Genomic DNA, 6472 nt, shown 5'->3' with positions numbered 1-6472 from the left:
CAGAAGGTGGTTTGACACTTGGTCGCCAAGGGGCAGAGCGGGAGGGGGGGAGAGAGAAGGAACTCCGAGGTGAGGGGCTTCACCAACCCAGGGAGGCAGGGTGCAGAAAGAAGAAAAGACCCACAGCCAGTGCTAAGGGAAGTCACCGATTTCCTCCCGAGAGTGGCTGGATGGTTGATCGCCAACTGGCCAGGGGAGGGCAGGTGCCCTTTTGGGATGAGCAGAAAAGTGAAACCCCACCGCGAGCGGGCAGGGAGTACAGCCGCTTGCAGAACCCTCAGAAGGGGAGGTGTGACTTCACTGCTTGACTTGCCAAGGAAACAGGCAATCCCAGAGTCAAACCAAAAACTCATTGTGAAAGCAAAAGTATTCAAGCCCAGTTTCCCACCCCTTGCAGGAAGAGAAAAAAGGCAGGCAGTGACCAGGCATTGCAGCGGAGGAACACAGATTGGCATCATCGTCAGGAGATCCAGCTGGTCTCTGCACCCACCCAGCCAGTGACTCCAATAAATCCCCCCCCCCGGCCCACCAAAGAGAAGGATGGACGTCTCTGATTGGAAATCGGAGATGCCTGTCAGCCTCGGGTGCCTGGCATTGGTCCATCAATGGCTGAAAATTCCACCCACACCCACTTTTCCGTGTGAAATGGTCGGGGTGAGGTTTCTCTGGTGAAAGTACCCGAATGCTTCTGAGATGAGTATGAAAAGATTGGGTACTCAAGCTTCCAGACACATGGCCTTCGAGCTGGTTGTCTGAGCCCCCGCAAAGCAATGTTCGGCCCAGATTTTGGTTCGGGGTTTGGGTCTGTGCCCATCCCTGCTGATGGATGATGTCTTTTTTGGCCCAGCAGCTTGGGGTCAGCTGGTATAGTCAGTCGAGTAACCACTTACTAGTTAGCAGAGTGTATAAAGCTTCTAGCACAGGAGTACATCCAACAAAGCATAGAGTGCCACAAAGTTACACAGAGCCACATTTTCCATTTAAAAGAGAAATACCTGTCTCTTTATTTTAGAAGTACCCTCTAGATAGAAAAGAGGAGAGATAGGATAGAGTTTTAAGCTTACTGGCTAAGGATGGGAGCAAATGGCAAAGAGGGCCATCTACTTCCTGGTGCCAAGAGAGGACAGTGTGTTGTCCCTCGGTGCGTGCAGGGAGAAGGAAGATCTGGGAGAGAGTGAATGGAAGGAAAGCAGTTGTCCCTGAGAATACGGGCTACATTTCAAAGGGGACAGTGGCAGAAAACACAGGAATAAAGCATAGGGATTGCCTGTCTGGCCACCTGACTCTCTCGCCATGAAGTCCGGCGCACAGCACCCAGCCCTTCACTTCCAGCAGCTTCCTGTTGATGCTGGTGGGAGACTGCCTCAGACGACCTTGGGGCCGTCTCTTCAGGAAGCTCAGCCACAGTACTTCTTCAGCCAAAGAGTAATTAAGATGTGGAATTCACTGCTGTAGGAAGTGGTGTTCCCTCTGAGCCGAGTTAGTGTGAGCAAGCTCACTGTCAGACTTGGGCCTCTAACAGGGACGAAGGGCTGGCACTTGATAATGTATTCTGTTGCTCATGTTCCATATCCCTTCTTTATAATTTACCCGCTGTGGTCTGCTTGTGCTCTGTATCCATTCCCTTATCATTGCCCTCGCCTGCCATTGCATTCCTGAGGGGGGGGGAGTGAGTGAGTGCGCTTAGTGAACTAGGGAGGCTTGCTTGGTAAGTTTCCGAAGAGGCCCCAAGACATTGTTCTCACAAGAAATGTCCTTGGAGTAAACTCTGTGCCTGGCTAGATGGTGGTTGTATATCTTTCAGGTCCACTGTAGTACCGCTGACGTTGAATGCATGGAATTTGGGGTTCTACCTATACCTTGTGTTTCCCGCCTTGCAAATCAGTCCTAACAAAGAGTTTGAACCCACAGCATCTCATATCTCTAAATAAAACATTCACTGCGAAAGTGTGTGTGGAGAGTGATTTGACTGGAAACCTGACACTCACAGTTTTTTAGCCTCTGGCTCACACATTTTTATCTTAGGAAGTATGGCTCCAGAGCAAACTAATTTATGCAGTAGCCAAATCCCGCACTCACAACTTTAATGCCAGTAGCTCACAAAGTAGAATTTTTGCTCACAAGTTTCCACAGCTTAGAGGGAGTATTGATGTGGCAGCTACAAGCACAGAGAGCTTCAAGAGGGGATTGGATAAACATTTGGGGAAGAGGTTCATCAATGGCTCTTAGCCACAAAGTACAGATGGATCACTCTGTCTGGGGCAAGGGATGCTCTGTCTTCCTGGTGCTGGGGGGGGGGCAACAGTGGGAGGGCTTCTGGAGTTCTGGCCTCACTGGTGGACTGCCTGATGGCCCCTGGGTTTTGGCCACTGTGTGACACAGAAGAGTATTGGACTGGATGGGAGATTGTTCCCATCCAACATGTCTTCTCTTTTTGTTCTTATGTCCCTAAGTCACCTTATGACATCTGGTGGTTGGACCTTCAGAGTAGGACCCAGGGGGTCCAGGTTTAAATCCCCACTCTGCCATGAAAACTCAGCAGGTGATGTTGTGTCAGGCACATACTTTCAGCCTAACCTACCTCACAGGGTTGTTGTGAGAATAAAAAAGAGAATGATGTAAACTGCTTTGGTCCCCACTATGGAGAAAGGTGGGGTATAAATGAAGTAAGTAAGTAATAAAAAATAGCTGAAGATGGGCGGTAGATAGGATGGTGAATGGCTAAGAATGAGAGAATGAGACAGGGAAAGGGGAGAGGATATGGGGATGTCTTGGAGGAAGAAGAAGAAGAAGAAGAAGAAGAAGACGAAGAAGAAGAAGAGGAGGAGGAGGAGGAGGAGGAGGAGGAGATTGGCTTTATACCCCGCCCTTCACTACCCAAAGGAGTCTCAGAGCGGCTCACCAACTCCTTTCCCTTCCCCTCCCCATCACAGACACCCTGGGAGGCAGGTGGGGCTGAAAGGGCTCTTGACAGAAACTGCTCTTTTTCAAGGACAGCTCTTGTCAGAACTACGGCTTGCCCAAGGTCACCCAGCCAGGGGCAAGTGGAGGAGGAGTGGGGAATCAAACCCAGTTCTCCCAGATTAGTGTCCGTGCACTTAACCACTACACCAAACAATGTAGGGAGGGGGTTACAGGGGAAAGTGATGAGCCCCATGCAAGTGGGCCTGGCCCAGTTGCTGGCACCTCACAACTGTGCCCTGGTTTTCCTAAGTAGGGACTGCAAGGAGGGGGGAGCTGAAGACAGAGGGACAGACAGAGTGTTGTGTTCTAATGGCAACTGTGCACGCAGTCGCCCTTACACGTGGCCATGCGAACTAACCTACCTTCGCATCCAGAGACAATAGAAGGCTCGTCCGGATCCTCAAAGGAACCTATGGTTGCAGTAACACTGTAAATAATCCAATCACGGGTCTGGGTGTGTGTTGGGGTGTGGCTTGTACTTGTATTTAACGCGGGCCTCTCCAATTTTCTCTTTTCCTAAGTAAATTATGAGCTGAAATCACTACGCTATGCCTCAGTCTCCGTACTTTTCACAGAGGGACATGTTGGGTGGGAAGGAAATAAGGGAGTGGTTACAGGGGAGAGGCTGTGGGGCTTTCAGGGAAGAGGAAATAGTGGGGGAATTGAGGGGCTCCTTGGAAGAGAGAGTTCTACACGGCCATGGTTCTACCTTACACCCGGCACAATTGTTTAGAACTATTCAGTCATTAACAGATCTTCCACAGGGCAGACCTAATGTTAGGGAATTGGATATCGGCTGCAAGACTTTTGCAAGCTATTTTGCAGATAAAGTCTTGTCCCTCCACCACGACCTCCCCGCCACAATTGAGACTTTGAGTGAACTTTATGCACGTCTTCTGGTCCTATTCTGGATTATTTCAGTCCACTCAGCCTTGAGGAAGTCAACAGACTGCTCTCAATGGTACGCCCAACCATGTACAGCCTTGACCTGTGCCCTTCATGGCTTATAAAAGCTGGCCATGAGGGGTTTTGAGGTGCCCTTAGGGATATTATCAACAAGTTTCTCGCTGAGGGACTGTTCCCAGGAGCACTCAAGGAAGTGATGGTCCACCCTCTCCTGAAAAAAGCATCTTTGGACCCGGCCGAACTGGCTAACTACCGGCCGGTCTCACATTTGCCTTATTTGGGCAAATTACTGGAGAGAGCAATGGCGATTCAGTTGCAGAGCTTTATGGATGACACTTCCATGCTAGACCCTTTCCAGTCCGGCTTTCATCTGGGCCATGGGATGGAGACGACACTGGTTGCCCTCACAGATGACCTCCAGAGGCATCTGGATCAGGGCGGTTAATTGGGCAAATTACTGGAGAGAGCAATGGCGATTCAGTTGCAGAGCTTTATGGATGACACTTCCATGCTAGACCCTTTCCAGTCCGGCTTTCATCTGGGCCATGGGATGGAGACGACACTGGTTGCCCTCACAGATGACCTCCAGAGGCATCTGGATCAGGGCGGGTCAGCGGTACTGTTGTTGGACCTGTCGGCGGCGTTCAACACAGTCAACCGTCAGTTGCTGGTCCACTGCCTCATCGACACTGGGATTCAGGGGCTTGCCTTGGAATGGCTCGTCTCCTTTCTTCAAGGTTGGGGACAGAGAGTGACACTAGGAGAGCAGACATCCCAGAGGTACCCGTTGGTCTGCGAGGTTCCCCAAGGGGCAGTGCTGTCCCCAATGTTATTTAACGTCAATATGTGCCCTCCCGCCTAGATTGCTCGGAGGCATAGGCTAGGGTGTCACCAATATGCAGATGACACCCAGCTATATCTGTTGTTGGGTGGCCATTCCGGCTCTACCCCAGATGACCTGGATTGGGCGCTTCAGGATATGGCAGGCTGGCTTAGACTGAGCTGATTGAAATTGAATCTGACGAAGACGGAGGTCCTGTGCCTGAGTCGGAGCAGGTCAGGGGTAGGGGTCCCATGACCGACCTTTGATGGGGCGCCGCTGGTGCCAGCACCAAGGGTAAGGAGTTTGGGAGTGCTCCTGGATACCACTTTAGCAATGGAGGCCCAGGTAGCAGCCACTGCCAAGGCAGCCTTTTACCACCTACGGCTGATTAGGCAGTTGGTTCCCTTCCCTTCCTTGAACACAATCCATGCTATGGTCACCTCGAGATTGGACTACTGCAATGTTTTCTACATGGGGCTGCTCTTGTCCCAAATCTGGAAGCTGCAGCTAGTGCAAAATGTGGCAACCAGGCTGTTGATGGGCCTCTCCATTCGAGAGCACATCTGGCCTGTGCTGAAGGCATTGCAGTGGCTGCCAATAGCATACTGGATCCGCTTCAAGGTGCTGGTTTTGACCTTTAGAGCCCTATATGGCCAGGGGCTTGCCTACCTGAGGGACTGCCTTTCCCCACATGTTCCCCAGAGAGCACTGAGGTCGGGGACCCAAAACTGCCTGACTCTCCTTGGTCCAAAAGATGCCAGATTGGCCATCACCAGATCTAGGGCCTTCTCAGTGGCGGCTCCACACTGATGGAATGAGCTCCAGGAGGACCTCTTATAGTTTCGCAGAGCATGTAAAAAGGAGCTCTTCCACCAGACCTTCGATTAGGAGCCACCACCGATGAACGAGCTATTAAAAATGTCTATTATGGCCCCCATGTTACTGGCACTCTAACAGGGATACTGGTCTAGTCATACCGGACCATCTTACACCGATTGTCATCCGCACTATGTTATTTGTACTTAATCTGCACTTTATATATTATTGTTGGAATTTTATCTGTGTTTTATTGTAATTTTAACTCGTGTTACACCACCTTGAGCCTGCTTGCTGGACAAGGTGGGATATAAATCAAAAGTAATAAATAATAAATAAATAAACAATTAGGAATGATTATGTATTAAGTCTGAGAAACATTAGGGAGAGCTGGGCGGGTTGTGTGCATTTTTTTAGGATCTTGTAGGATTAATTTGTTTATGTTTATAAAGACGTTGCCTAATAAAAGTATTATGCATAATAAAAATATTTTAATAAAATCATTAACTCAAAGAAGTTCTCTGTCCTGCTGGCAAAAAATCTAATATTGGACTTCGAACACCTTGTGCTGCAGGAGATGAGTCTCCATAAGACCCTTAAGGGTGATTCTTCAGGCTTTAACTCTCCAGCAGCTGATTTCCATGCAGATCCCTAGACCAGTGCAATTTAGATAGTTTGTCACACTACTAAAAGGGAATAATCTTTCAGAAACCAAGACATGCACACAGGTAAAAAATTCACATTCCAAGTCCAGAAATGTACATGGAGTTCAGTATACAGAATAATATCTGAGAAATATAACAAAACATTGATCAAATGCATGACAACATAGTCCTCAAAGATTTCATCAGGTTCTCGATGTAAATCTATTCTTTTCTATTTTTCATTTCCAGAGGGGTTGAAAGAAAATTGTGAGAGGTGAACAAAATGAACTCAGGAAAGATAAAATTGTAGGGCAACTGG

Source organism: Gekko japonicus, unplaced genomic scaffold (assembly GCF_001447785.1).
Source record: "Gekko japonicus isolate JY-2015 unplaced genomic scaffold, Gekko_japonicus_V1.1 scaffold2699, whole genome shotgun sequence".
In the NCBI taxonomy this organism is placed as follows: Eukaryota; Metazoa; Chordata; class Lepidosauria; order Squamata; family Gekkonidae; genus Gekko; species Gekko japonicus.
The sequence above is the reverse complement of the archived record's forward strand: the minus strand, read 5'-3'. Positions refer to the sequence as shown.